Below are 14641 nucleotides of genomic sequence, written 5' to 3'. Positions count from 1 at the left end.
AACTCATGTCCTTATCTATGTAAATGAGCACTAGTAATCAGCATCATAAAAACAAAACCACAACATACGATATTTTGTTCGATAGAATAAGAACTGTATAAGTTCAATTTACAAACAGTTGTTTTCTACACATAGCAGGAGTGTACATTTATTCTAGATCTATATACTCTTTTAGATCTACCGTTATTCTATATATAATAGTAATAGTAATAAATAAATAAATAAAATAATAAATCTATAAATTTAAGTACGTTGTTGCACTTTTCCTTGGTGCATGATAGCTTCGATAAGAAAGATCACATTGCCAAAGCTTTGTACTTTGTGATTTCTGACGCATGAGATTGTGTAGACTTCGGATACAACACCTTAATTGTACTCACTTTCTTCGATTTTTCGTTTTTGTCCGGGTTGGAGTAATCTCTTTGCAAACATATTTCAGAGGAAGGTTAAGGTGTACCCCCCTTTATCTTCTAACTACTATGACTCCATCCGTCATCACCGCAGGGCATAAAACAATAATCGGGACAACTTCGCTTTACACCGGTTTCACACCGGTTTCACACTTGATTAAATAAAATAAATTCATTGAAGTTTACGTAAAAATAGTTGTGATTTTAATCCAAAAACAAATTTACGGGCTGAACGTTTCATTTTGCACTTTCATTTCAACAGGAACTTGGACACTTACAGTAAATACAAACTAAAATTAGTAACAATAGTTTCGTGAGTGCAGCCAGCAGGTTGTTGACCTTGCCGACTTTTACCAGCTATGAAAGGGGAGGGTGTCCTGTAGTTCGAAATAACGTGTACTTGACGTACTCTATTGTAAATGTATAAAGACAAATGAATGTGAGACAATGAGGTCACGATACGAGAGTTAGAATTGTGTATACAATACGTTGTAAGTGTTAAGGTTCCGTGGTGTAGTGGTTATCACGTCTGCTTAACACGCATAAGGTCGCGAGTTCGAAACTCGCCGGAACCTAGACCGATTAAATTTTATTTTGATATTCTCTTCCGCGACACTCTTGTTTTTCTCTAAGTTGATCGCAAAAATACAACGGTTCTCCAGTTACAGTAAGTATTCTCACGTTGAGAAAGACACACTATGCTAACGACTGATGTTACATCACTGCAAACGCGACGGTTCCAATAATCTATAAACGTTGAAAGATGTTAGAAATTATTTCAACAAACGATTCAACCGCATTGCAATTGCTTACAACTAAAATTGTTTTTGTTATCAAGCTGTAATATTTCTTTCAAGCTAACTCAATCTTAATAAACAATATATTACGTAAACTTACACAGTCCCCATTTCATTAGGATTATAGTAGTTCGAATATTATTCTGTCATAATCGAAAAAAAAAAAATACAATAATTGACACTGTTCAAGGTTCCGGCGAGTTTCGAACTCGCGACCTTCTGCGTGTGAAGCAGACGTGATAACCACTACACTACGGAACCGGACATACCATCCGTTATGTACAGTTTTCATGTCCTCTCTACAAAAATATATCTAGGAACTACTCAAGGATTACGTCTACTTAGTGAACCAACATCGACACATACATGCACACATACACTAGCATATTTTCAAGTATTTACAAATCAACTTTTCTTTCTAAATGTGTTTCGAAATCAAAAGCATAAACTCATGTTCTTATCTATGAAAATGGGCACTAGTAATCAGCACCATAAAAACAAAACCACAACATACGATATTTTGTTCGATAGAATAACAACTGTATAAGTTCAATTTACAGACAGTTTTTTTCTACACATAGCAGGAGTGTACATTTATTCTAGATCTATATACTCTTTTAGATCTACCGTTATTCTATATATAATAGTAATAATAATAAATAAATAAATAAAATAATAAATCTATAAATTTAAGTACGTTGTTGCACTTTTCCTTGGTGCATGATAGCTTCGATAAGAAAGATCACATTGCCAAAGCTTTGTACTTTGTGATTTCTGACGCATGAGATTGTGTAGACTTCGGATACAACACCTTAATTGTACTCACTTTCTTCGATTTTTCGTTTTTGTCCGGGTTGGAGTTATCTCTTTGCAAACATATTTCAGAGGAAGGTTAAGGTGTACCCCCCTTTATCTTCTAACTATTATGACTCCATCCGTCATCACCGCTGGGGGCGCTGGGCATAAAACAATAATCGGGACAACTTCGCTTTACACCGGTTTCACACCGGTTTCACACTTGATTAAATAAAATAAATTCATTGAAGTTTACGTAAAAATAGTTGTGATTTTAATCCAAAAACAAATTTACGGGCTGAACGTTTCATTTTGCACTTTCATTTCAACAGGAACTTGGACACTTACAGTAAATACAAACTAAAATTAGTAACAATAGTTTCGTGAGTGCAGCCAGCAGGTTGTTGACCTTGCCGACTTTTACCAGCTATGAAAGGGGAGGGTGTCCTGTAGTTCGAAATAACGTGTACTTGACGTACTCTATTGTAAATGTATAAAGACAAATGAATGTGAGACAATGAGGTCACGATACGAGAGTTAGAATTGTGTATACAATACGTTGTAAGTGTTAAGGTTCCGTGGTGTAGTGGTTATCACGTCTGCTTAACACGCATAAGGTCGCGAGTTCGAAACTCGCCGGAACCTAGACCGATTAAATTTTATTTTGATATTCTCTTCCGCGACACTCTTGTTTTTCTCTAAGTTGATCGCAAAAATACAACGGTTCTCCAGTTACAGTAAGTATTCTCACGTTGAGAAAGACACACTATGCTAACGACTGATGTTACATCACTGCAAACGCGACGGTTCCAATAATCTATAAACGTTGAAAGATGTTAGAAATTATTTCAACAAACGATTCAACCGCATTGCAATTGCTTACAACTAAAATTGTTTTTGTTATCAAGCTGTAATATTTCTTTCAAGCTAACTCAATCTTAATAAACAATATATTACGTAAACTTACACAGTCCCCATTTCATTAGGATTATAGTAGTTCGAATATTATTCTGTCATAATCGAAAAAAAAAATACAATAATTGACACTGTTCAAGGTTCCGGCGAGTTTCGAACTCGCGACCTTCTGCGTGTGAAGCAGACGTGATAACCACTACACTACGGAACCGGACATACCATCCGTTATGTACAGTTTTCATGTCCTCTCTACAAAAATATATCTAGGAACTACTCAAGGATTACGTCTACTTAGTGAACCAACATCGACACATACATGCACACATACACTAGCATATTTTCAAGTATTTACAAATCAACTTTTCTTTCTAAATGTGTTTCGAAATCAAAAGCATAAACTCATGTTCTTATCTATGAAAATGGGCACTAGTAATCAGCACCATAAAAACAAAACCACAACATACGATATTTTGTTCGATAGAATAACAACTGTATAAGTTCAATTTACAGACAGTTTTTTTCTACACATAGCAGGAGTGTACATTTATTCTAGATCTATATACTCTTTTAGATCTACCGTTATTCTATATATAATAGTAATAATAATAAATAAATAAATAAAATAATAAATCTATAAATTTAAGTACGTTGTTGCACTTTTCCTTGGTGCATGATAGCTTCGATAAGAAAGATCACATTGCCAAAGCTTTGTACTTTGTGATTTCTGACGCATGAGATTGTGTAGACTTCGGATACAACACCTTAATTGTACTCACTTTCTTCGATTTTTCGTTTTTGTCCGGGTTGGAGTTATCTCTTTGCAAACATATTTCAGAGGAAGGTTAAGGTGTACCCCCCTTTATCTTCTAACTATTATGACTCCATCCGTCATCACCGCTGGGGGCGCTGGGCATAAAACAATAATCGGGACAACTTCGCTTTACACCGGTTTCACACCGGTTTCACACTTGATTAAATAAAATAAATTCATTGAAGTTTACGTAAAAATAGTTGTGATTTTAATCCAAAAACAAATTTACGGGCTGAACGTTTCATTTTGCACTTTCATTTCAACAGGAACTTGGACACTTACAGTAAATACAAACTAAAATTAGTAACAATAGTTTCGTGAGTGCAGCCAGCAGGTTGTTGACCTTGCCGACTTTTACCAGCTATGAAAGGGGAGGGTGTCCTGTAGTTCGAAATAATGTGTACTTAACGTACTCTATTGTAATGTATAAAGACAAATGAATGTGAGACAATGAGGTCACGATACGAGAGTTAGAATTGTGTATACATGACGTTGTAAGTGTTAAGGTTCCGTGGTGTAGTGGTTATCACGTCTGCTTAACACGCAGAAGGTCGTGAGTTCGAAACTCGCCGGAACCTAGACCGATTAAATTTTATTTTGATATTCTCTTCCGCGACACTCTTGTTTTTCTGTAAGTTGATCGCAAAAATACAACGGTTCTCCAGTTACAGTAAGTATTCTCACGTTGAGAAAGACACACTATGCTAACGACTGATGTTACATCACTGCAAACGCGACGGTTCCAATAATCTATAAACGTTGAAAGATGTTAGAAATTATTTCAACAAACGATTCAACCGCATTGCAATTGCTTACAACTAAAATTGTTTTTGTTATCAAGCTGTAATATTTCTTTCAAGCTAACTCAATCTTAATAAACAATATATTACGTCAACTTACACAGTCCCTATTTCATTACGATCATAGTAGTTCGAATATTATTCTGTCATAATCGAAAAAAGAAAAAATACAATAATTGACACTGTTCAAGGTTCCGGCGAGTTTCGAACTCGCGACCTTCTGCGTGTGAAGCAGACGTGATAACCACTACACTACGGAACCGGACATACCATCCGTTATGTACGGTTTTCATGTCCTCTCTACAAAAATATATCTAGGAACTATTCAAGGATTACGTCTACTATGTAAACCAACATCGACACATACATGCACACATACACTAGCATATTTTCAAGTATTTACAAATCAAGTTTTCTTTCTAAATGTGTTTCGAAATCAAAAGCATAAACTCATGTTCTTATCTATGTAAATGAGCACTAGTAATCAGCATCATAAAAACAAAACCACAACATACGATATTTTGTTCGATAGAATAAGAACTGTATAAGTTCAATTTACAAACAGTTGTTTTCTACACATAGCAGGAGTGTACATTTATTCTAGATCTATATACTCTTTTAGATCTACCGTTATTCTGTATATAATAGTAATAATATTAAATAAATAAATAAAATAATAAATCTATAAATTTAAGTACGTTGTTCCACTTTTCCTTGGTGCATGATAGCTTCGATAAGAAGGATCACATTGCCAAAGCTTTGTACTTTGTGATTTCTGACGCATGAGATTGTGTAGACTTCGGATACAACACCTTAATTGTACTCACTTTCTTCGATTTTTCGTTTTTGTCCGGGTTGGAGTTATCTCTTTGCAAACATATTTCAGAGGAAGGTTAAGGTGTACCCCCCTTTATCTTCTAACTACTATGACTCCATCCGTCATCACCGCTGGGCATAAAACAATAATCGGGACAACTTCGCTTTACACCGGTTTCACACCGGTTTCACACTTGATTAAATAAAATAAATTCATTGAAGTTTACGTAAAAATAGTTGTGATTTTAATCCAAAAACAAATTTACGGGCTGAACGTTTCATTTTGCACTTTCATTTCAACAGGAACTTGGACACTTACAGTAAATACAAACTAAAATTAGTAACAATAGTTTCGTGAGTGCAGCCAGCAGGTTGTTGACCTTGCCGACTTTTACCAGCTATGAAAGGGGAGGGTGTCCTGTAGTTCGAAATAACGTGTACTTGACGTACTCTATTGTAAATGTATAAAGACAAATGAATGTGAGACAATGAGGTCACGATACGAGAGTTAGAATTGTGTATACAATACGTTGTAAGTGTTAAGGTTCCGTGGTGTAGTGGTTATCACGTCTGCTTAACACGCAGAAGGTCGCGAGTTCGAAACTCGCCGGAACCTAGACCGATTAAATTTTATTTTGATATTCTCTTCCGCGACACTCTTGTTTTTCTCTAAGTTGATCGCAAAAATACAACGGTTCTCCAGTTACAGTAAGTATTCTCACGTTGAGAAAGACACACTATGCTAACGACTGATGTTACATCACTGCAAACGCGACGGTTCCAATAATCTATAAACGTTGAAAGATGTTAGAAATTATTTCAACAAACGATTCAACCGCATTGCAATTGCTTACAACTAAAATTGTTTTTGTTATCAAGCTGTAATATTTCTTTCAAGCTAACTCAATCTTAATAAACAATATATTACGTAAACTTACACAGTCCCCATTTCATTAGGATCATAGTAGTTCGAATATTATTCTGTCATAATCGAAAAAAAAAATACAATAATTGACACTGTTCAAGGTTCCGGCGAGTTTCGAACTCGCGACCTTCTGCGTGTGAAGCTGACGTGATAACCACTACACTACGGAACCGGACATACCATCCGTTATGTACAGTTTTCATGTCCTCTCTACAAAAATATATCTAGGAACTACTCAAGGATTACGTCTACTTAGTGAACCAACATCGACACATACATGCACACATACACTAGCATATTTTCAAGTATTTACAAATCAAGTTTTCTTTCTAAATGTGTTTCGAAATCAAAAGCATAAACTCATGTCCTTATCTATGTAAATGAGCACTAGTAATCAGCATCATAAAAAACAAAACCACAACATACGATATTTTGTTCGATAGAATAAGAACTGTATAAGTTCAATTTACAAACAGTTGTTTTCTACACATAGCAGGAGTGTACATTTATTCTAGATCTATATACTCTTTTAGATCTACCGTTATTCTATATATAATAGTAATAGTAATAAATAAATAAATAAAATAATAAATCTATAAATTTAAGTACGTTGTTCCACTTTTCCTTGGTGCATGATAGCTTCGATAAGAAAGATCACATTGCCAAAGCTTTGTACTTTGTGATTTCTGACGCATGAGATTGTGTAGACTTCGGATACAACACCTTAATTGTACTCACTTTCTTCGATTTTTCGTTTTTGTCCGGGTTGGAGTAATCTCTTTGCAAACATATTTCAGAGGAAGGTTAAGGTGTACCCCCTTTTATCTTCTAACTACTATGACTCCATCCGTCATCACCGCAGGGCATAAAACAATAATCGGGACAACTTCGCTTTACACCGGTTTCACACCGGTTTCACACTTGATTAAATAAAATAAATTCATTGAAGTTTACGTAAAAATAGTTGTGATTTTAATCCAAAAACAAATTTACGGGCTGAACGTTTCATTTTGCACTTTCATTTCAACAGGAACTTGGACACTTACAGTAAATACAAACTAAAATTAGTAACAATAGTTTCGTGAGTGCAGCCAGCAGGTTGTTGACCTTGCCGACTTTTACCAGCTATGAAAGGGGCGGGCGTCCTGTAGTTCGAAATAACGTGTACTTAACGTACTCTATTGTAAATGTATAAAGACAAATGAATGTGAGACAATGAGGTCACGATACGAGAGTTAGAATTGTGTATACAATACGTTGTAAGTGTTAAGGTTTCGTGGTGTAGTGGTTATCACGTCTGCTTAACACGCAGAAGGTCGCGAGTTCGAAACTCGCCGGAACCTAGACCGATTAAATTTTATTTTGATATTCTCTTCCGCGACACTCTTGTTTTTCTGTAAGTTGATCGCAAAAATACAACGGTTCTCCAGTTACAGTAAGTATTCTCACGTTGAGAAAGACACACTATGCTAACGACTGATGTTACATCACTGCAAACGCGACGGTTCCAATAATCTATAAACGTTGAAAGATGTTAGAAATTATTTCAACAAACGATTCAACCGCATTGCAATTGCTTACAACTAAAATTGTTTTTGTTATCAAGCTGTAATATTTCTTTCAAGCTAACTCAATCTTAATAAACAATATATTACGTAAACTTACACAGTCCCCATTTCATTAGGATCATAGTAGTTCGAATATTATTCTGTCATAATCGAAAAAAAAAATACAATAATTGACACTGTTCAAGGTTCCGGCGAGTTTCGAACTCGCGACCTTCTGCGTGTGAAGCAGACGTGATAACCACTACACTACGGAACCGGACATACCATCCGTTATGTACAGTTTTCATGTCCTCTCTACAAAAATATATCTAGGAACTACTCAAGGATTACGTCTACTTAGTGAACCAACATCGACACATACATGCACACATACACTAGCATATTTTCAAGTATTTACAAATCAACTTTTCTTTCTAAATGTGTTTCGAAATCAAAAGCATAAACTCATGTCCTTATCTATGTAAATGAGCACTAGTAATCAGCATCATAAAAACAAAACCACAACATACGATACTTTGTTCGATAGAATAAGAACTGTATAAGTTCAATTTACAAACAGTTGTTTTCTACACATAGCAGGAGTGTACATTTATTCTAGATCTATATACTCTTTTAGATCTACCGTTATTCTATATATAATAGTAATAATAATAAATAAATAACCCCCACATATTGTCTTTGCTTGCAGTATCTGCCTGAACAGGTACTACACTTTGATCCCGGTGCGAAGGCCGAGAACAAATTAGGAACTGGGCCGATTTTTAATGTTTTGTTTTTTTTACACGGTGGTCACCACTTATCAAGGCCCGGAAGCCACTCAGGGATAAGGGTGATTGCAAGTTCAGTACTTTAGTGTGGAGATTTGATGAAGTGTTTACTTAAGGGGGCGGTTCATTAGGAATTTGTTAAATTTTGACTTGAAGACATCCAAGTTGTAGTGTGGTGGGAAGCAGGCGGACGGAACAGAGTTCCACAGGCGTGCAGTTCTAAGAAAGAAGCTTTGTTCATGGAATCCACGTTTTGATTTAGGCACAGATAAAGAGTGGGGGAAATTTTTCACAGTGGATTCAGCTAGACGGGTGTTTTTCGTGAAAGATTGGCGAGGAGGGCCAGAGATTGGAGTTCAGACGAGCACCTGCCATGGAAATAACGATAAAACAAGGATAGGCTCGCAACGTCTCTTCTGTGGGAGAGAGGTTGCAGGGTAGAGAAAAGGGCATCTCTCACTAAGCCACGAAGTCTATTTTGTACTCTGTCAAGGCAGGATAGGCTGTTTTTAGGCAGTCCTGCCCAGATATGGCAACAGTATTCCATCCTTGGACGCACTTGGCTTTTATATAGATAGAGAATTGCATCAGTAGTGAGATATCTTCTGGAGCGGTAGAAGGATCCCACCATCTTTCCAGCGACCTTGGCAACAGACTTGATGTACGTGTTCCATTTCAGATCAGGAGTAAAGGACAAACCCAGAAGCTTGTCAAAACACGGGGTCTCACCCAGACGAGAGCCATCCATTTCAATTGATGCCAGATGGGGATCAGAGCGTTGATGTTGTAAAGATAGGAGTTTGGTTTTAGATGCATTAAAGGTAACCAGCCAGGACTTCCCCCACTGAACTACGCGCTCGAGATTAGAGGAGAGAGAATCAGAGAGAACTTTGTCATTTACAGCCTTTGATGTGTTGCCGTAGATGGTCGTGCCATCAGCATAGATGTCAATGAATGATTTAAGTATGTGTTTAGGGAGGTCATTGATGTAGATCAGGAAGGGAGTTGGGCCCAGGATTGACCCTTGAGGGACTCCAGCATTAATACTGCAGGCTTCTGATTTTTGTCCATCGACCACTACTCTTATGAGCCTATCGGAGAGAAATGATTTAATGATTGAGAAAACATTTCCTGTTATACCGTAGCTGGAAATCTTGTGAAGTAGGCTCTTATGCCATACCTTATCGAAGGCCTTTGATATGTCAAGAGCAATTGCCCTAGAAAGGAAGCCTTTGTCAAAAGATTCACTAATCCTGTGAGATATAACCGTTAGCACATCTGCGGTAGATCTTGCAGAACCGAAACCATATTGTGTGTCACTAAGAAGATTGTTTCTGCTGAGGTGGTTGACTATTTCTCTATTTAATATGGATTCCAGCAAGTTACTCATAACACAGAAGAGGCTTATTGGTCTGTACTGAGAGGGAGATGACTTATCACCTGAATTCTTAAATACAGGGCATACTGATGAGGTTTGCCAGGGAGTCGGAAAGCACTTCTCCTTAAGGCAAAGCTTAAACAGTGTCGTAAGTATGGGAGCAAGTTCTGGTTGAAGCTTTTTTAACACTATAATTGGGATTCCGTCAGGGCGAGTTGCTTTACTGGAATCAAGGTTCTTGATTAGCTTGGCGACCTCATGCACAGATATTTGTATGTTACCTAGTGTTTTCTGTGTTATAGGAGGAAATATGGGGAGTTGATGGCCTTCGTCGGATAGGGTAGAATTAGCTGCAAAATTCTTGGCAAATTGTTTGGCCTTGTCTGATGCTGACGAGATGACCTCTGGTCCATTGATAATGGTTGGGATAGAACGCACACTTCTGTTCAGGATCCTATTTGTTATTTGCCAAAACTGGTGGGAACCAAGCCGCTGATCAGCTACTTTGGATTTAACAGACTGGGCATATAGCTCTCTTGCATTTTTTATTACTCTTTTACAGTGGTTGCTGGCGTTCCTGAAAGCAGCTTTAGTCTCAGTGCATCTATTATGTTGGTAGCTATTGAAAAAGTGATTTCTGTGCGCGATAGCAGCAGCACATTCTGGGGAGAACCATGGCTGGCTGTTAGGTTTTTGTCGGAATTTTTTAGATGGTATGAATTGGTCTATGCCTACAATTAACCATTCGGTCAGATCTGATACTAGCGAGGACACATGCTTTTTAAACATGGAATGCAGAGGTAAATCAGATATGAATGTACGGGAGCTGTCCCAGTCAGCCATAGAGTATCGCTATACAGTATGGTGGAGAGGTACGTCTGGGGACTTATTATATTTAATTTTTATCTTAACTGATACGACGGAGTGGTCGGAGGATCCTAGAGGAGAATGAACGGAACATGAACATAGCTCAGGGGAAGTTGAGAGAAAAAGGTCTAGGAGGCTTGCATATTGACCAGTAGTATCGGGCACACGGGTGGGCTCGCGAACAATCTGAGTGAGGTCATAGGCAATGGCAAAATCATGACAAAACCTCTCCTCGTCATCTGTCTTATTTGAATGGGTCAGCCATTCCATGTTGAAGTCACCACAGATGTGGATGTTAGCTGAGGGATGTGCAGCCAGGATGTGGTCTATTTTCTCAGATATACTTTTAAAGATAGTAACTCTGCTGTTATGGGGCCGATAGAGTGCAAATATAAATGCAGTGGTGTAAGCAAGTGCACCCCGGAAGCTCATATAGGGTAAGTTAGGATCTTCTCTAGAGATACCCCTGCCACACGGGAAGCCATCCTTAATGTAGGCACATATTCCATGCCCATGGCGATCTTGGGGGTCAGACTTAGATGTTAAGTTAGAGTATCCGTTAATTATGAACTCATCTAGGGAAGTGGTCAGCCCTATTCCAGTTTCACTTAGAAAGAATATGTCCGGTTTCGTCTCCTGTAATTGTGTTTCAACCCCTGGAAGGTTGGAACGTAGACCCCTGATGTTGGAGAAGGAGACCTGGTAGTAGGGGTCTACGTTGGAAGATTGGGTTCTAGGTTTATTCGAGTTTTTTTTTTCTGGAGATAATTTATGTTGAGCTTTTGGGATTTGTGGAACAGGTTGGCATACTTGGTTAGAACAGTACAGAGAGGGAAAGTAAGAGAGAAAAAGACAGGATTTTTTTGTAGCACATGAAAATGTAAAGCCGTAACAATTACCTACTAATATGGCATCGAGAGGCCCCACCAGAGACTACTGCATGGTCCAGAATCCATTCACCAAATGGCAATACAGCAGTCCCAGTACTTTGCGCCTGCTGATAGGACAGCCTCCTTAGTGATTAATTCAAGGTTCAGGTCCCTGACTATCAGGCGGATAACGTCAGCCCAGACAAAACGTTTATCTCCAGCACCCTTACTGGTGACATGGCCACAAGGATAGACATAGAGATAGAAAATTTCCGACATCTCAGACTACTGTTCAACAAGTACTACCGACCTTTAAAGCAGCTTTGTCAGAAAAATCACTCACTTGAATGAGGACTGAGGGACAGAAAAATCACTCACTTGAATGAGGACTGAGGGACAAAAAAGGAGAAGCGAGAGTTACTGGAGCTGCCGATAACACATCCACTGCATTATCTACTCTCCATTAAAAAAAAGATGTGAAGGGGAAATGGGGACCAACTCCCCGGGGAGTAGGGGAGCTGGATAGTGACAATTGCTATGAAGGGTTTCCCCTACATTGGCCAAGGTCTTATATGTGGGGGGAACCCCACATATGGTCTTTGCTTGCAGTAGGTATTTATTTGCTCCCCCACCGAGAAAATTAGGCACAAGGCCAATTTTTAATGTGAGGAATGAAGGGAGAGGGAAGGGAAAAAGGGGACCAGTTCCCAAGAGGTGGGAAATAGGGGCTGGTTAAAGATCAGGTATGTGGGGTTGCCCCCACATCTGGTCTTTGCTTGCAGTATCTGCCGAAACAGATGGTATTTATTTGCTCCCCCACTGAGCAAATTAGGCACAAGGCCGTTTTTAATGTGAGGTAAAAACCAGCTCCCCTAAAAGTAGGCAAAAAGGGGGCACTCTGGTTACCAAAAATAATAATTGTCCCAGTATAGAGGGTTTCCCCTCCATTGACTGGTACATATTATCTTAAGTGCAGCATCTGCCGAAACAGATGGTATTTATTTGCTCCCCCACCGAGCAAATTAGGCACAAGGCCGATTTTTAATGTGAGGAGTGAAGGGAGGGGGGAGGGGAAAAGGGGACCAGCTCCCGAGAGGTGGGAAATGGGAGCTGGTTAATGGTCAGGCATGTGGGGTTGCCCCCACATCTGGTCTTTGCTAGTCATAGCTAGTCATAGCTAGTCATAGCTTGCAGCATCTGCCGGAACAGATACTACACTTTGATCCCGACCCGAAGGCCAAGAACAACAGAAAAAAGGCAAGTCTCTTTTCCATTTTTTGAAAAAGGAAATACAGTTTGCTTATATCTGGGTCGATGAATTGCATTCATCTGCAAAAGATTTAGCTAATTTGCATATTATTTTAAACATTCATTTTAATTAATTCCCTATTAGTTCTTTCGGTGTTCTAATGGGATGATCATATTTAGTTAACTATTACGGGTAGTTATATTCATGCAGATATTCTACTTGATTTATACTTGCATAATATTTGCGTAAAAAGGTTACAGCAAACACAAAATTGTTTCCATATATATTTATATACGTATATATTTTTGTTTAATCTATCTATATAACTATCTACTATATATCTATCTATCTATCTATATATATATATCTATCTATCTATCTATCTATCTATCTATCTATCTATCTATCTATCTATCTATCTATATATATATATATATATATATATATATATATATATATATATATATATAAAATGTAACTTTTGGTTCGTTCGCAATTAATAGTCTAAAAAACTACTGGACGGATGGCTTCCACGTTTTGGTATAATATGTTGACTATATGCATGTGTGTTTTTATATAGTTCTTTTTAATTATAACATTATACTTAATTTTTCTATGATAAATAGGTAGTTTTCTTTGTACCGATAGACCAATTTTTTTTATTTAGGGACAATTATTTATTACCGCTTCCTGTCACGTGACCAGTGTTTCCAATTTAGCGGTTTTCCTGCTAGATCTGGAGATTTCGTTTGCAATCTAGTGGAGAATTCTAGAAAATCTGGAGATATTTCGCACCCACACACCCGCAATTTTAGATTAAAAAATAAAGAAAAGCGCTTGAAATTACTTTAAAACATAAAATAAACTCATTCATGTAAGTAAAAAAATTAGCATTTATTTCCTTTGGTAACAATTATTTATTGATTATTTCTTCTGTTTTTCACCTTTTTTCGGCTAACCATTCTTAAATCTCGCTATAAAATCGATTTTTCCAAGTACATTTTAGGTGGGGTTGGGGGCATTCCAACCTCCGAAGTTTAGTTTAAAATGCAATCTAAGCAATCACGCTTAATTTAGAAGTATTTAGTCGAAAATTGTAAAAAGCAAGAAACAACAGCAAACAAAAAAAAACGTATACCAATACAGTAGAATTTAATTATCTACCAACCTAAATACTTTTAACACGCTAAAACAAAGTTTTTTTTTTTTTGTTTTTTTTTTCTAATTTCAAAATATTTTGCACCATTGTTGTGACGTTTAATTTGCAGTATATTTCAATTCAACTTTTATTATAAAAAGTTTGAGTTTACGATTTGTTTCCTGCAAAAAAAAATACCCTCTCTGAAAAAACAGGTAAAACTAGCTGATAAAATATGTAAGCCTTCTGGGGAGCTAACCACTTCAACGGAACATTTTATATATTGAATATACTATATTTATAATTTTTTTATGGTAGGAACTTAAAATATGGAGTTGGAGGGGGGAGAATTAGCGATTTTTGAAAATTTCAGATGATAAAAGTTAAAAATCTAGCGATTTTCTGGACATTTCTTTCTCCTGATCTCGCGGGTTTTTTTTTAAATCTCAGTTGCCAACACTGCATCACGAAAAGGATATTTTGGTCCCAACACTACAGGCTTAATGTAAACAGAATGTGTTTACAATATCGGTAAG

At 37.3% G+C, this 14641-nt stretch overlaps 10 non-coding genes across 10 annotated transcripts; 5 read left to right on the top strand and 5 right to left on the bottom strand.

Moving 5' to 3' along the window:
- Positions 1-912: 912 nt before the first annotated feature.
- On the top strand, positions 913-985 carry Trnav-aac (transfer RNA valine (anticodon AAC)). The gene has a single exon. It is a non-coding gene; the product is annotated as a tRNA-Val (tRNA).
- A 410-nt stretch (positions 986-1395) lies between these two features.
- Positions 1396-1468, bottom strand: Trnav-cac (transfer RNA valine (anticodon CAC)). The gene has a single exon. It is a non-coding gene; the product is annotated as a tRNA-Val (tRNA).
- Positions 1469-2574: 1106 nt separating this feature from the next.
- Positions 2575-2647, top strand: Trnav-aac (transfer RNA valine (anticodon AAC)). Its single transcript has one exon. It is a non-coding gene; the product is annotated as a tRNA-Val (tRNA).
- A 408-nt stretch (positions 2648-3055) lies between these two features.
- Positions 3056-3128, bottom strand: Trnav-cac (transfer RNA valine (anticodon CAC)). Its single transcript has one exon. It is a non-coding gene; the product is annotated as a tRNA-Val (tRNA).
- Positions 3129-4233: 1105 nt separating this feature from the next.
- On the top strand, positions 4234-4306 carry Trnav-aac (transfer RNA valine (anticodon AAC)). Its single transcript has one exon. It is a non-coding gene; the product is annotated as a tRNA-Val (tRNA).
- A 411-nt stretch (positions 4307-4717) lies between these two features.
- Trnav-cac (transfer RNA valine (anticodon CAC)) lies at positions 4718-4790 on the bottom strand. The gene has a single exon. It is a non-coding gene; the product is annotated as a tRNA-Val (tRNA).
- Positions 4791-5887: 1097 nt separating this feature from the next.
- On the top strand, positions 5888-5960 carry Trnav-aac (transfer RNA valine (anticodon AAC)). Its single transcript has one exon. It is a non-coding gene; the product is annotated as a tRNA-Val (tRNA).
- A 408-nt stretch (positions 5961-6368) lies between these two features.
- Trnav-cac (transfer RNA valine (anticodon CAC)) lies at positions 6369-6441 on the bottom strand. The gene has a single exon. It is a non-coding gene; the product is annotated as a tRNA-Val (tRNA).
- A 1098-nt stretch (positions 6442-7539) lies between these two features.
- Trnav-aac (transfer RNA valine (anticodon AAC)) lies at positions 7540-7612 on the top strand. Its single transcript has one exon. It is a non-coding gene; the product is annotated as a tRNA-Val (tRNA).
- Positions 7613-8020: 408 nt separating this feature from the next.
- Positions 8021-8093, bottom strand: Trnav-cac (transfer RNA valine (anticodon CAC)). Its single transcript has one exon. It is a non-coding gene; the product is annotated as a tRNA-Val (tRNA).
- Between the last annotated feature and the right edge of the window lie 6548 nt (positions 8094-14641).

This window comes from Euprymna scolopes, chromosome 9, assembly GCF_053919585.1.
Source record: "Euprymna scolopes isolate OS-2025 chromosome 9, ASM5391958v1, whole genome shotgun sequence".
Lineage (NCBI taxonomy): Eukaryota > Metazoa > Mollusca > Cephalopoda > Sepiida > Sepiolidae > Euprymna > Euprymna scolopes.
Note: the sequence above shows the minus strand (reverse complement) of the source record. Positions and strands in the feature narration are given on the sequence as shown.